We start from the raw sequence: 16,401 nt of genomic DNA, 5'->3' as shown, positions 1-16,401 counted from the left end.
AATAACCCAGTGTTTTTGACAATTTTTGGCCTTCCAAAGTTCTATAATGACACTGTTATAAATCTCAATTTTATTTTATAAAGTGGCAACTTTTCTTTGTAAATTAGTGGCAAACATTCTGTAGTTACACGATTTGAAAACCCTTATGTATGTTTGATTTTTAATATCAGAAATTTTATATTGCACCGTATTTGAATATACCTGTGTTAGAATGTAGAGCTCTATGAAGATAGGGACATTGTATTATTTACAATTTGGTCCTCATAACAAGCCAAGTTCTGAAATCCTGGAAGCTTTCAATAAATATTTGTTAATAATTGAAAATTTGATAAATTAATGAATAAGGTAACTTAGACGTTCTTTCACCTGATGACACATTTATGCCATTGACTTCAGAGTCACATTTTCTCTTTAGGATCAGATGGATGCTACATGCTCTCTCCCTTGCTTGCATGTTTGTGTGTGTGCGTGTGCATGTACACAGACAGGAGCACAGACACACAAAGGTTGCAGGCAACGTCCCATGCTTTATAGACCCCTGCAATACCATGTTTTCACCCATTAGACATCAGTGGACTCTAGGGTTATAATGATTGTTTTTAGGCCAACAGAGTAAAGCATTTTATCTAACGAGGAGCCAGACCTTATCATGCAGCCCATACCCCCTCCAAATCTGAAAATGGAACTCTCCATGTCTGCAATGATTTATTTTATTTTATCTTACCTTATTTTATTTATTGAGGTATAGTTGCTTTACAATGTTGTGTTTCTGGAATGATCTTCCACCTTCTCGATCCTGACATATCTTTCTGTTCTTGGTGGGGGAAAAAAAATTTCGGCTAAAAAATTCTGATGTAGGAATAAATCCCTGCCTGACTGAATTCTTGGGATTTTCATGGCAGGGTCCACAAATTCTCCAGGACTAGGACTCTTGTGAAAAATTAAATTTATTTGTAATTCAGTTTTAATTTATGAGGGACACATTAAGTGAAAATATGAAAGGTATAGAATAATTGAAGCAACAGATTTTACAGTGTTTCGAGACAGATGGCTTCTCACCTTGTGAGTTCATCAGTGTGAATAAAAGTTAATGCTCTGCTGAAGTGTGTCCCACGTTTTCACATTAAGGGTTCACTCCAGTGTGAGTTTCTGGCGTATTTAAATGGGGGGCTCCAGCTCAACTATCTTCCACATTTATAACATATATAGGGGTTCACTTCAGGGTCAGTTTTCTCATGTCATCTAAGGTTACAGCATTGCCTGCAAGCCTTCCCACATTGGTGAGACCTACATGGTTTCACTCCAGTATAAATTAGCCTATGTTAATTCAATGATGAATAAAGGCTGAAGGCTCTTCCAAATTGATTGCAAGCATAGGGTTTCTGTCTTGTGAGAGGTCACTCATGTGGCGCGAAAGTTGGGTTCTATGTGAAATCTCCTCATATTTGTTACATTCAGGGGGCTCTTCTCCAGTGTGAAGTCTCTGCTATTGATAAGGAAAGGAAAGACAGTTAAAAGTTTGCTCACATAAAATTCATTTCTTCAGCTCTCTACACATAAATTCTAGGCTGCTCCCTCAGTGACGGTCTCCACTAACTACCCCCACACACACCATGTTACTTATATTCACATAGAGTCTCACTTTGCTGAATTCACATAGATTTTTCTATTTTGTAACCTCTCAGTGCCATCGTTTTCTGATTAAGTTTTAGGTCTTCTTTATTTTTCAAACACTATATACCTGAGCTACATTTAAGCAACTGCCCTTTTGAAACTCAAGGTACAGTTTGTCTTTGGGGCAATATGGTTCCAAATGCAAACTAATCAAAACCTCTGCTGGGCCAGTGTTTAAGTCCACTTTCAGTCAGGTGCTTGCTTGTGCTTAATTCCTCCTACTCTAAGATCATGTCTCTAATGTAGACAGTGGGGGTCATTCCCATAAACTTACTGTTGACCTTCAGATAAATGGGTTCTTCCTGAAGCTACCGTTTCTGAACATGTTGAAAATATTGATCTTTAACACAGAGAAAAGGTATGAAATGGAGGAATATACCAGTAATTGGAAACATATTATAGGATATTGACAATTAGAATATATCTTTAAGGGTAAAACCAACGAAAAATAAAATGGGTGGGATGTGGGCGAGATCAGGATGAGGAAAAGCACGGAAAGGGAGGGACTGAAACAGTGGGCGCTGCGTTGAAATTTAGCACCGGTAACAACAGAGCCATCCTTTCCTCTAAGGTCAAGGAATATGCAGAAGGTTAGATTAATAAGAGTGATACGTTCACAGAATTGTGGTACTATTGAAAGTATTTTTCTAGATTGACTTCAACAAGATGCCAGAGATATTTCACTCAAAGAAACCTGCAATTGACATTACCCCAGTTCTGGATGAAGTTCACAATCACAAGTCTTGAAAGTCACTGATTCCTAAAAACATGCTGGGCATTCTGATTCAGGCTGCCCCGGCTCCTCAAATGTCCAGAGGTGATGGTCGAGGGTGACAGTACTGAGAAAAGGCAGCAGTGTGTATCGAAAGCTGAAACACTGTATGACGTTAAGTCCAATGTTCCTCTGGGCTGACTTGGACTATGCCTTTCAGATGCATCACAGAGATGGGCACACTCTGAATACAGAGTGACTTTCATGATAAAGGAGCATCACATGTGGGGTGGTGTGAAATAACCTGCACAGTCCACAACAGAATGTTAATTCTGAGCTGACTGGCAATTAAAAAATGTGTACTTGGGAATTCATAAATATCCCTGCTCCCCACTACTTTCAGTTAAACTTACAGACTTAGCACAAGGTAGGCAATATACATGTTCCGCCACTTTTCAGCAGTGACGACAGGCAAAGTATTCCCCGATACAAACCTCACTCTTCTCATGTGGGAAATACTTTAATAACCTCTCAAGAGAGTTGAGTGATTAAATGAGCTGACATGACATGTTTGAACATAACGAAACCCGATAAATAAAAGCTACAGTTGAAGTAGTCATTAGAAAGTCAGAGATCCTTGATCCAGGTTCGGAGCAAAGGTTACCTAAACAGGGGGAAAGTGGCTGGTTTTGACAAGAATGAAAGGGAGTATTTTGTTTTGACATTTTAGAGTTTTCAAAATAGTCAATTGTATTCTGAGAAAACAGATTAAAAAGTAGGAAAAAAAAAATGCAAACTTGGCTGCAATCTGCCCTCTGGGCCGGTGCTGCTGAAGGGCTGCTTCTCTTTCTGCTGCGCCCTCAGCCCTGCACAGCCCTCTAGCCAGCACCTCTGACGCTGCACGAATTGAACTTACCTGTCCGCACACCGCCGCCCCCACCAGGCCTGAATATCTGCTCTTCCTCCTCCCTCCACTGGACTCCATTCCATGACAGAGTTCACTGCCTCGCAGACTCGCTTATGCAGCGAGTCACACCCCCGTCAAGACCATGGCTGCGGGGAGAGATATACAACCTCTCATGTGCCCTGGGAGTGAACAACCACCCCACCTGCAAATGTGAATTTCTCTATGAGAAAAGAGGAGTAATCTTGTTTCCCAGGGTCAAACTAGGAAGGCTTTGGCTACTGCTTCTCATAAGGGAAATAGTATACAAATTTGCTTATTAGGAAATAAATATCAAAGAGTTTTGAAAGGTTATTAACTCATGATATTCCAAGTTATTATTCAGTTTCCTCCCTGCCCACAAATGCTAGGAGAACCTCCAGTGCACTGACCCCACTCTCCTAATATCGTGCCAACCAGTCTTCATTTTTATTCCAAATTAATCAAATTAAGTAATTTCAACATATAATTATGAAGACCAACAATTTCCATATTCCTCTTTTCATATTTCTTTCTAGTTGATCACATCTGCTGATCAAGATTCCAGTCTTGGAGGGCTCCAAGTACCTGTTTCTTCCATGACCGAATCTAACTGAGATATTAAATCTGGTGGGGTTCACGAATCTCCCAACCTCTTTCAAATATCTCTGTCCATTGTACTATATCTGGATAATTAATTCTTATTCTATGCCTCACAAATATGTCAGACCTTCTCCATATCTTCTGATTTTTAATCATTCTCAGTACTTTCCTCACTTTCCACAAAAGGAATCACCTCTACTAGGCAGATCAATCAGATAATTTGAGGAAATTCTTCAGCTCACTGTCACAAAATCTGCAAATATTCCTCACTGTTGACTCCCAGGCCCATAGTAAGAATTGAAGAATCATCTCTTCCTTGGCCAAGCCCAATTGCTCCAACTGTATTCTTTTCTCTCCTGCATCCCTGGAAACTTCATGTAATTGATTATAATTTAAGTATTATTTACCTTGGCATTAAAATACAAATGCTTTAAAACGCGAAAAATATCTCCCTTGAATCTTTGGCATCATCAAAAAACTCCAGTCTTTATGTAAAGCCACAAAAAACCCACAGCCTGATGGATTGTTCGTAGGTTAAACCCATTTATATAAAGACTGATCCTCTTGCTGCAAATTCTCTTCCCGGGACTGGCCACAATTCACAAAACAGTGAGACCTCTGACCCAAGGCATCAAGATTCCTTTTGGAGGCTTTTGGAATATTAGCAAATTAAAGGAATCACTTATACTTTCCTTACCTGTATCTAAGCGGTTAACCAGTTGAGAAGGAAAAGCTTGTGTTAGGGACGTTATTCCTTGATTAGATTTATCCTGATTGGCATCCAGATTAAAGGAGTTCTTTCTTAATGATTATAAAATATATGAGGTTATCAGATCTATTAACAGGAGCCCACAGACAATTCTATGCCTGATTCTATACAAAGAGACTAAAACTTTGAACTCAGGAGTGTGGTAGCTGCATACATAAGTAAAGACACAAACACAGTTTCCCCACACATATTGTTTCTGGTGATTACTAAAGAAAAATTTCGCCAGGAGGAATCAAAGTCATTTATTATTCAAGGAATTTTTAATCTAAAGATGGTTATTTAATTTGATTGAAGACCTTTGGTCACAGGCCATCTGAGAGTAGATTAGGGTACTGTGCACATGGAATTTCTGTTGATGTACAGTTCATATGTAATAGTCAAGAGAAACTTGCTTTATGATTCTACAGTTGACTTTTCTGAAATTAGTCCAGAGAGGAAAACAGGAAAAAAAGAAAAGAAAAAATAAGATGACTATAGATATCTTGAAATATTAGATGTTTTGCCTTTAGGTTCTGTTCAAGACAACAGGGAGAGGAGAGTTACTTAGCTAGTAATTTAAAGAAGGAATCTCTGAGGCACTGACATTTAACCTGAAAGTGAAGCAGTATAAGTGTAGCTGGAACCATGTATGTGGATATCAAGGAGGAGAAGAACAGAGACGAGAGCGCTCATTGTAGAGATAAACTCGATGCTTGGTTCTGTTGGTGTGGTTCCGGGACGTTATGTCAATGACTGAGTCCCAAATAATTAGTGGAGCCGCTCTCTGAAACTGCAGAAAAGAGGAGTAGTTTTTATTTGGGGAGGAAGTTCCTGGTTTCTGTCTGATATACATTTCATTGTAGGTGCCTGCTTCCCATGCAAGTATGGATGACACCTCAGGAATGAAATCTAGCATTCGTTTTTACGCATTATTGTCATAGCGGTAGTAGTTAAAGACTGAATAATTATAACAGTTTTCAAAGAAGGTGTATATAGTAAAAAGAGGGCTACAATGGAGTCTTGAGATGCTGAAATAGTATCGTTTGAGGAGAACCGCGCACAGTACACTGGGAGGAAGTGACTAGTTTAAAGGTAATGGGGAGTTTGCGATGTCAGATGACCTTGGAAATATAAAGTTCCTGACGGAGGTCACAGTCCAATTCTGCTTGGGTCCAAGTAAAATACTGAGAAACATTCATTGGATTTAATTACGGAGAGATATCTATAATGTTATAAAGGTTTCTGTATACGCAGGTCAATACTAACAGGGAGATCACCCGTAGTAGATCAAACTGTGGGAGGGGCGCCCAGAGATGGTCACTAATACTGCACTGCTCTTTCAGTTTATTTTGGAAGGAGGAAATATATTGGGCAGGAACTAGAGATAAATTGCTTCAGAGATTTTGTTTCAAGAATGAAAAAACTGAAAAAGATGAAAGGGAATGGACTGGGAAGAGATGGGTGTTTGCTGGTAGACAGCTTCAATTTACAATTAATAATAAAACATCCTCCAGAGAGCAGGAGAGAAGGGGATGCCTTTGAGAAAAATGGGCTTATCCAGGCGTAGAAATGACTTTCAGTTTAAACAGGAGCAGCATCGCCAATGGGTGAAGATGCAGGAAGAGGTGTTCACTTTATGACAGTAAGCTGAAACATTTCTTCAAATTATCTAGTTCATCTGCATGGTAGGAGGTGAGCACACTGTTGAAAGTGAGGGAAGGTGAGAATTTCAGGGATTCAGAAAAACAAGGGGAACATTTGAAGTGTGTGCAAAGCACGGGAGAATGATTTATGATCACGTCCTTGTAGGATGCCAGATATTTATAAAACTCATTGGGAGATACGTATGGTAGATGCAATCATAGGAAGGGGAGATTTTTTTTGTAATCTCTGATTGGGGTGTTGATCATCAGATGTGTTGAGGGGTCAGAGGGGCCTGAGAATTGTTCCAGAAAACTCAGGAGACATGGGACTGATCGGGAGGCGGGGTCAGTGCACTGGAGGATTCCTGTGTTGGGAGAACCTAAGCACGGTAGTCATTGTGTGAACAGACTGGATTGGAAGTGTTGTGATAACAGGGAGGATGCCAACCACTGATTTGGTAGGTGACATATCCAGGCCAAACTTGAATCTGGGGTCCACACCTCAACACCAGCATATTTAGGAATTTGAGATTCAGAAACAGCCTGAGCTACGTTTGAATTCTAGCTCTGTCATTTTCTAGCTGCATGAATTTCTCACATAAGCATAATTTCAGAACCTAACATGCCAGGGGGTGCGGGCAGGGCACAGCCGTGAGGGTGGGGGCTCTGAAGCACTGGGGTGGGTGCTGGAGAAAAACTCCTGGTGCATTTGATCAAGATTTATTTCAGGAAACATTGAGAGCGGTGTTCTCTCTGTGGAGTCAACACTCCCCAGCTGATCATTTTGCGGGTTTCCTGGAGTTTGGTGTAAATCTTAGGAACTGAACATTAATGAAATAACTCTGAAAAAAGTTTTTCAGGATCTCAGGATCAAAGGGTTGTGATCCACCCCTGTTCCTGACATATTATCAGTCGTTGCCTACGTAGAAGTTAATGATTAACTTTGACTTAGGTAGCACTTGACAGTTTACACATACTTTCCTATACAAAAATTATGAAATGAAGAATGTTTCTCCCCATGACATTTAGTAGGACAAAACTCCCAAGGATTTTCATTTTTTATGTGTAAATGAAAATATTACTCTCTTGCTTATATGCCGTAGCCTACACTGCCTTACTGTTGACCCTGGAGAGAGGGGCATTCACCATATCTACACATGCCTGTGGGTTAGGTGGTAGGGCTCATTCCCAGGTGAATGGTAGGGGATTCATGCCTGGCGTACCTAACAATGCTTTAAATGCCTGGATTCTCTTGGTTGCTTTTGCTTTCCTCATCTTTATCTGCTCAGTTTTTCATCTGACCCTGCATGAGGATGCAGAGGAGGACAAGTGGTGGCTGAATTCCTGACAATGAAACAGCAGGTGAGAAGATATTTATTCTTGAATTGGTCCATCTTTTGCCAAATGGTCCGGTTTCTCCTTTTGGCCTGGATCGTCTAAGTGCACCCATGAAATACTAATGCCAGTTATGTCCACCACCCTGTTAGGTAGACTGACGTGGCAATAATCTCCTTCCGTCATTCACACCCACTTGTTCCAGACTCCATTAAGGCTGTGACTTCCCAGAACAAATGGGAGAGATTTTCACTAAAAACAATAAATGCAGCCCTTAGGCTCAGTAGAGAAAAATTCCCTAATTACCATGTGAATGACTACAACGGCCTTAGGTGTGTGGTGAACACAGGTGATAGTGATGAGAGAAACAAGTTTCCAGACTGGGGGTTGGGGTGGAGCAGATGTGTCATCAGGTGAGTCCAGTGTGAGAGGTGCTGGGGTGGAGGTAGGTGCTGGGCAATAAAGAGTATGAGGAATTATTTACTATTTCTAATTTTTAAAATATTAAACTTTTTATAGACTATATTTCAAGATTTTTATATCTACCAAAGAAGATAATAAAATTTCCTTCGTAACCGTCTTCACAATAACTCAGTTAGCCTATGTGTACTTTTCTTTTTAAAGAGTTTTCAATTTATTTATTTATTCTTTATTTTTCGTTGTGTTGGGTGCTTGTTGTTGAGCTCGGGCTTTCTCTACTTGCTGCGAGCGGGGGCTACTCTTCATTGAGGTGCGCGGACTTCTCATTGCGTTGTCTTCTCTTATTGCTGAGCATGGGCTCCAGGCGCGCAGCCTCAGTAGTTGTGGCTCAGGGCCTTGGCCGATCCACGGCACGTGGGATCCTCCCAGACCAGGGATCAAACCCGCTTTTCCTGCATTAGCATGTGGACTCCCAACCACTGTGCCTCCGGGGAAGTCCCTCCCTATGTGTTCTTTACCTTTTTTCTAACTTGAAAACTGAATGTAACATATGCAATTATTTTCTTAGTTGTAACTGTGTATTGAGGAGAAAGTGTATGATAGACAGAATGAAACTTAGTGCACTGGACAGCAAATGACAGATTAGGGAGCTCCAAGCCCTCACTCCCCGCCAGTGACATCAATACAGCAACCAGAATTTGTCAGCGCAGGGGACCCAAGAAGTGGCAACAGTGATCTCTTTTCTGCTCGCACCACTCTTAGACCTGGCAGGGGTACGGATTACCTGCCGATATGTGTGTGTGCGTGTGTGTTTCTTTTTTCTTCGTGCCACAGATGGACTTGCTGATTGAGCCTGCGTGTTTTAAGAAAGCAATGGCCATGTTGCTCTCACAATACAGTGGACCCTCTGTCGCTCTTGTGTCTTTGGGAGTTGAGTGCACACAAAATTTGTATGATGGATCCAGGTGCGAACTTCCAGTTGTCCCCTTGGTTCATACCTGCTATGCAAGGGGAATGTTCTTCCCTTGGGATATCAGCTCCAAGCTTTTGGGGAGAACGGCTGCACAGGTGTAGGTTGGGGCCCGCAAGCCTCGGCATGGACGATTGGGCAAACCAAGTAAATTGCTAGGGGCTCCTGATATGAGGAAACAGGCTGAGGACATAGGGAGTCCAGGCCTGCAAAGTGAAAGTTCTCCTTGCCTGTAGGTGGCTCTGGGTGTTGGTGGAGGAGAGACACTGAGAGTCTGAGTTTCCAGCTGCCTGTCCCAGGACTGCAGAAGGAGGGGGCAGAAAAGCAGGAATTGTGGCTCATGTTTGTTTCTGACACACACTCATCTTTCTGGCTCTTGACACCCGGCTATAAGGAGGAATTTATTCTTGTTTTTCAAAGTTGCTTTACCTATTCCAATCCTTTACTTTTCCATTTATTTTTTCAAAACATATATATAAACTTGCTATTTTCATTAAACAGTTTGTCATCAACATTTTTTTCCAAGTTGATACCTGTAGATCTAGATCATTTAAAAAAAATATCAATAAACCAAAGCACAAAGTGATAGTACTGTATTCTCTGAATGTACTTGAAATTTACTTACCTGGTCCCTCTTAATGGCTGTTTTCTAAATGCTCTGTTCTTAAGTAATACTGATATTAATATTCTTATTACACGTGTATTTGCACAAATGTTGCCACCCATCCACTTCTTATCATTTGACTTTGCTTGTGGAATATGTAAAGATGAATTAGGTGGTCAAGTTATCAGTCGTTTCCTTTATGGCTTCTGGGCCCTGGTTTTTATGTTTTAGTATTCTCTCCACTCTGCAATTACAGAATAAAATGTCATCCGTGTTTTCTATTGGTACTTTCATGGTTTCACTTTACAATTCACGCAGTCCATCTCCCTGCAGAATTTTCCTTGTTGACAGCGGCCGGCGGCCCAGGAATAGCGTGAAGAGAGCGTCTCTTCCGCGGCAGCCTCCAGGCAACATCCTCCTAGCTCCTCGTCCCCCGTCTGTTGCCGGGGTCGCGCCGCGTCGTTCCGAGCCGTCAGCTAGCTCTGAGGCGGACGCCCCGAGACGAGCTCGGTCGTTTGGGCGGCCCGCGCTGCACCCTCGCCGTTCGGGCGACCGGGATCCGGCCCGGTAACGTTCGAGCCGGTTGTCGGGCGCCACCTGGCGGCCGCTTTTATATCGTCCCTTGTCTGCGGAGCTTCGGCGGTCTTCGCGAGGGCTGAGACTCGGCCTCCGTGTCCTAAGCAGAGTTCCGGGAGGCCGCCGACGCTCGTGGCGACTGTCTCGGTGGCCCCGGGGCGTGGGCGCCTCCTGCTGTCGCTGGAGATTGGGCCTGCAGGTTTAAGCGGTTGTGGCCGTTGCCGCGCTCCCGAGGGAGGTGTGAGAGTTGCCTGGCTGGGTCGACCAGCATCCGCCTGTGCCCCTCCAGCCGCGGGGACCGAACGGACTCGACCAACCTGGGGCGGCCGCCGCGTTCTGAAGTGTGAGGGACTTCCGAGACCTTCGTTGCGTCTGAGGCTTGGTGGTCCCTCTTTGTGAGTTACTTTAGGGCCCTTCATCTACCATCTAGGTCTCCCAGCGTCCCACTCCGTAGATGGTGAACGGCCCGGGCCCTTGCGTTGAGGCCGTTGGAGGTCGTGACGTGCTTTTTGGATGGCGCTCTTGGGTCCCGGTATCCGGGGCTGGGGCGCTTCGTGCTCCCGCAGCGATTTGGACGTGCAGACATGAGTATTGTGAGGCCGGTGCTGCGCTTCCTAGAAGTTGAGTGGTGATCTGGGCAGTTCGACCGCACGCCCTGGTGCCCTCTGTCCGCGGGGAACGCCCGTGTTGCTCCGCGTGGTCAGGAGAGGGTATTCGTGCACGGCGTCGCCCTCCGTGTGTCCTGATGGTCGTACTTTCATTTCACAAGTCTCGCCTGGCGGTGGCTGAAAGTCTCCTACGGACGTGGACGGCGCCAAGTTTCCCGCAGCCTTTCCTCTGTATCACGTTTGCCTAATTCCCAAATATCTTTCTCTCCGCATTGGTTAAGGCCTGGTTGGCGAAACGAGGAGGCACTGGGAGAGGGACCGGGGACCCCGCCCTCCCCATCCTCCTTCCCACGGGAACGCAACGCCCCGGCCTATAGGCCGCCCGATGCTGCATCACGGCATCCTTGGGGATACGTTGCGTTCCGGTCCTGTCGCCGTGGTGGAGCTCTTCCCCTGCGGCCACTTTCTCCGAGATCCTCGAGAAGCGCTCACGGGCGGCGCAGACGGAATTCCCGCAGGCCGAGGTGCGTCTACGCGGGAGCGCCCGGCGTCCCCTCTTCTTTTGGCCTCATTGGCAAAGCGCTTGTGTGTCGACCACACACAGGTCCCCTCACTGCAGGTGACGACACGTACAGTGGCGGGCGAGAGGGGAGGGCGCTCTAGGCGCGGCCACGGTCCCGCCTGGGACTTGTGGTCGGAGTAACCTAACAAATGGTAAATAGCGAGCTGCCTGGGGCGTCTGATGATGGTCGGGAGGAGGCCCGTGGCTGGGCGCAGTACTGGTTGGGCGCGGTTGTAAGAGGCTCCCCGTGAGAATCTCATCCCGGAATGGCTTTTGAACTCGCGTGTGGACGGGGGACAACCCGGAGAGAGAAATGGGACCTGTGGTGGAGCCAGCGAATGCAGAGGAGTTGGGGCGCACCTTCTCTTCCGTGCCATCCAGATCCATTCCAGTGGTTTTTCTTCCATTTGGATAGATCTGATAGGTTGCAGTTTAAAGAAAGACAAAGCCTCATTGCTAGTCTCCGCAGAAGGATTCAGCAACAGAGTATCTTTAACCTCTTATTAAATGCTCTCTCAATTAAAAACACTCCAGGTTATACATCCTTTAGAAACATATCCTAAACGTTTTCTAGCGGGAGAATAATGCATGCACAGGTTATGCATTGCTGCACTGTTTGTAATATAAACAGATTATTGAATACCAGCGTTCATCCCAAAGTGGATTGGCAAAGTGCATTATAGTACATCATCCATTCAGTGCACTTCGTGCAGGAAAGTATGTCTTGATAGAGGATAATTTGCAGGGTATTGTCAAATGAATAAAAGCAAGATATAAGAGAACACCGTGCATAGTATTCTACTCTTTGTGTTTTTAATTAGGGTGCCAAGGAGAAATACATATTGATATTTACTTGTATGCACATAAAGACACTCTGGAAGTATGCGTGGGAAACCAGATACATGGCTACCTGTGGAGGGCAGGGGCTCCTGGGCAAAGAGGGGGAGGTGGTGAGGGGCACAATGTGTAATGCCAAGTATTTTATATTTTCAGGACCTTCAACCATGTTACATGTATTATAACCTCTGTAGAAATTCAAGAAATTGAATTTTTTAAACCTTCAAAGATTAAATTACATTTACTATTTCGACCAACTGATTACATTTCAAGGTGGTTTTACTATGGAGACTTGCCCTAAAATGTCTTCTAAAGACTTCCGTGATGACTCTATTTTCCTCTACTTGTGGTAGGAGACAAAGAAAACCAGGGAAATCACTGCTGTGTAGGATATCAGCCCCTGTGGTGGCTCCCCTGCTTTTTCCTCCTTTCAAATACTTTATACACTGTGTGCTTTTGGGTGGTATTTTCATAATTTGTATTTGCAAGAAAGAGGATATAGTAGAAATAAACCTGTATTAGCGTTTTGCTAGGTTTGCCAAAACAAGATCCTGCAGACTGTGAGGCTTAGTTTATTTTCTCACATCTCTGGAGGCTTTGAGTCCAAGATCAGGGTGTCCACAGGTTCAGTTTCTTCTGAGGCCTCTCTCCCTTGCTTGCAGATGGCCACATTCTTGCTGCGTCCTCACATGGACTTAACTCTATGAGCTGAGTGTGCATGGATGTGTCCTAATCTCTTCTTATAGGGGTACAGGTCTGGATTAGTGCTGACCCATATGACCCATTTTACCTCAGTCGTCTCTCCTAAGGCACTATTCCCAAATACAGTCACATTCTGAGGTACAAGGGTCTGGACTTCAACATATGAAATTTATAGGGTTTCAGTTGAGACCTGAAGGGCAGCTGCTCCCTTCGGTTGAAGCAGAAATCTCAGAGAAGTGAGGAATCTTCCCACATAGCCTAGAACTTCTTGACCCAGCCAAGTCATGACCATAAGCCTGATTCCCTGTTGTTTTACCACTATTTTCACTTTCAGCATATGAGTGTCCTTACTTCTGAGTCTCTTGTAGACAACATATAGTTGGACAATTTTTATGTCTATCTTATCCATCTTTGTTTTTTTACTGATGAGTTTAAGCTATATATATATATATATATATATATATATTACTGATATGGAATGACTTTTAATTGCCAATTTGTTTTCTGTAATGTCATATAGCTATTCTGTCCCACATTTTCTCCCATACTGACGTCCTTTGTTCTTAGGTTTTGTACTGATTCATTTTAAAAATTTATTTATTTGGCTGTGCCAGGTCTTAGTTGTGGCATGGGGGACCTCTGATCTTCTTTGCAGCATGGGAACTCTTAGTTGTGGTATGTGGGCTCTAGTTCCCTGAACAGGCATTGATGTCCTTACTTCTGAGTCTCTTGTAGACAACATATAGTTGGACAATTTTTATGTCTATCTTATCCATCTTTGTTTTTTTACTGATGAGTTTAAGCTATATATATATATATATATATATATATATTACTGATATGGAATGACTTTTAATTGCCAATTTGTTTTCTGTAATGTCATATAGCTATTCTGTCCCACATTTTCTCCCATACTGACGTCCTTTGTTCTTAGGTTTTGTACTGATTCATTTTAAAAATTTATTTATTTGGCTGTGCCAGGTCTTAGTTGTGGCATGGGGGACCTCTGATCTTCTTTGCAGCATGGGAACTCTTAGTTGTGGTATGTGGGCTCTAGTTCCCTGAACAGGGATTGAACTCAGGCCCCCTGCATTGGGAGCATGGAGTCTACACCACTGAACCACCAGGGAAGTCCCCTGACTGGCTTACTTTTAATTTCCTTCTGTGTATATTCTATAGCTATGAAATTTGTGGATACCATGGAGATTACATATAAAATCCTATCAAACTAGCTTAAACTGATATCATTTTAATCACATGCAAAATCTCTATTACATCTCCTATTATATTACACATTAATTACATGTTATTAATGTCACAAATCACATATTTATACATTGTTTTCTGTTAATGTAGATGTACGAATTAGTTATTTGGGGATGCTATAACAAAATGCCACAGCTTGGGCAGCTTCTAAACAGAAGTTTATTTCTCATGGTTCGGGATGCTGAAGTGTGAGATCAAGGTGGGTAGGTAAAGGTCTTTTTCTGAGTCATAGACTTTTAATTATATCATCACCTGGACGAAGAGGCTAGAGGCCTCTCTGGGGTCTCTTTTAAAAACACACAAGAGACTTCCCTGGTAGGCCAGTGGTTGAGAATCCGTCTTCCAATGCAGGGGACACGGGTTTGATCCCTGGTCAGAGAACTAAGATCCAACATGCCACGGGGCAACAAAGCCCATGCGAAGCAACTAGTGAGCCTGTATGCTCTCACTAGAGCCTTTCTGCCACAACTAGAGAGCCTGTGTGCTGCAACTACAGAGCCCCTGTGCCACAGGTAGATATGAAGCCTGTCCGCCACAACAAACATCCCACGTGCTGCAACTAACAGCCAATGCAGCCAAATAAGTAAGTAGTACTCCCTTTAGCATTTCTTGAACGGTAGGTATTATGGTACTGAACTCCTTCAGCTTTTGTCTGAGACTGTCTTTCATTTTCCTCATTTTTAAAGAATAATATTGTAAGATATAGAATTGTTGTTAGGTAGTTTCTCCCAGTACTTTAAATATATCATTTCACTCTCTTCTGGCCCGAAAAATTTCTGATGAGAAAGCAACTGATTATCTTACTGATGATCAAAATTAAGTGGATCGTAATAATTGTCACATATAACAGTGTTTATATATATTTCTTAATGCTAAGCTATTTAAAAGTACCTATTGCTACATAATTTTGTATTTATCATTCCAAGATTACTTAACAAATCTATAGTTTTATTCTACTTATTTATAAAATAATAGGCTATTAGCCAAAATTATGAATTCATAGCTGAAATGTGTGGTAAAACATTCTTGATAAGAGTTTTTCCATGTCTGAGAATTTTGATATGAACTCCGGCTTTTCAGTTTGATTTTAGCATTGATAGATCCAGTGTGAGAATTCAACGTTGACTAAGGAATTAAAAATCCCTGAGGGCTTTCCTTCATTGATTACAGTAAAAGTGTTTACTATGCTGTGAAAACTCCTGTGTATGTAGGTCTATTCAATGATAGTCTCCAGTTAAAATTATCTCCATGTGAGTTACATACACATAGTATGTAAATCTTCTGCATGGACATCCCGCCTTTTTAGCATTTCTAGTAGCTATAATCAAAATTTAGCCTAATTTAGTCCATAAAGTGAACACTTCATGCTGGGCTAGTGTTTACACTACACTGTAACTGAGTTATATGAGTCTGCTGAATTCCTAACTTACCTCATTACCAGGTTTCACATGTGGATGCCCAGGGTTCACACCTGAAGAAATTTTCTATTTTCTTAGAGCTACATTGGTCCACCAGGAAAATAACGTGCCTGGACATCATTTCTTGCTTTTAATGGTCACAATTTTTGCTTGAAATAAGACAAAAATAATAATGAAATTACATAAATAAGAAATGACACATGTGGCATTAGGGGGGTTAAATGGTTGAAAAGTACATTACATGGGGGAAAGAACATGAATTTGAGGAATACACCAGTGAATAGAAACATGGTTTAGAAAAATGTTAATAAGATGTTCAGTGTTTAGGTAAAAGAAAAATAAAATAAATTCAGACCCTACAGGGAATATGAGAGGAAAAAATATTAAAGAGACCATGGCAAAGACAAAAACATGAAATTTTAACTCCCACAAGGACAGGAATTTTGCTTCCCTGAGGTGAAAAGTACAGGGGGAAACGTGAAGAGAAATTGATGTGTGATGCCTAATGACAGCATCTGGATAATTTGACTCAATGGCTTCACAACCATTTCTAAAAATATCCTTTAGTCAAGCAAACCTCCAGTTGACATTCCAAGTGTCCTGCTCCCTCCCCACACTGAGCACATGTGTATGGAGCTGACTTGGACCTCAGCCTGGGGAAACCCTCCTGTTCCCTCCACACCTACTCTTCTTGCTCCAACTGGGAAATTACATCTGGTTTGCAGAGCTGATGCCCTGATACATGTGGGAAATGCTAGATGGATTTAAAATTCTGTGCTGAGAACAGTGCATGCAATGCAA

General features: G+C 42.6%; 1 long non-coding RNA gene across 1 annotated transcript in view; it reads right to left on the bottom strand.

The window, feature by feature from the left end:
- Positions 1-1,203: 1,203 nt before the first annotated feature.
- Positions 1,204-16,401, bottom strand: part of LOC129391628 (uncharacterized) — a 23,129-nt gene continuing 7,931 nt past the window's right edge. Inside the window, exons 2-3 of the long non-coding RNA XR_008616089.1 lie at positions 15,613-15,749; positions 1,204-1,486 (exon numbers count right to left, since the gene is read on the bottom strand). This is a non-coding gene — a long non-coding RNA (uncharacterized lncRNA). The remainder of the gene's footprint in view (positions 1,487-15,612; positions 15,750-16,401) is intronic.

The sequence above is a fragment of the Physeter macrocephalus genome, chromosome 20 (genome assembly GCF_002837175.3).
Source record: "Physeter macrocephalus isolate SW-GA chromosome 20, ASM283717v5, whole genome shotgun sequence".
Classification (NCBI taxonomy): Eukaryota; Metazoa; Chordata; class Mammalia; order Artiodactyla; family Physeteridae; genus Physeter; species Physeter macrocephalus.
The sequence above is the reverse complement of the archived record's forward strand: the minus strand, read 5'-3'. Positions and strand labels throughout refer to the sequence as shown.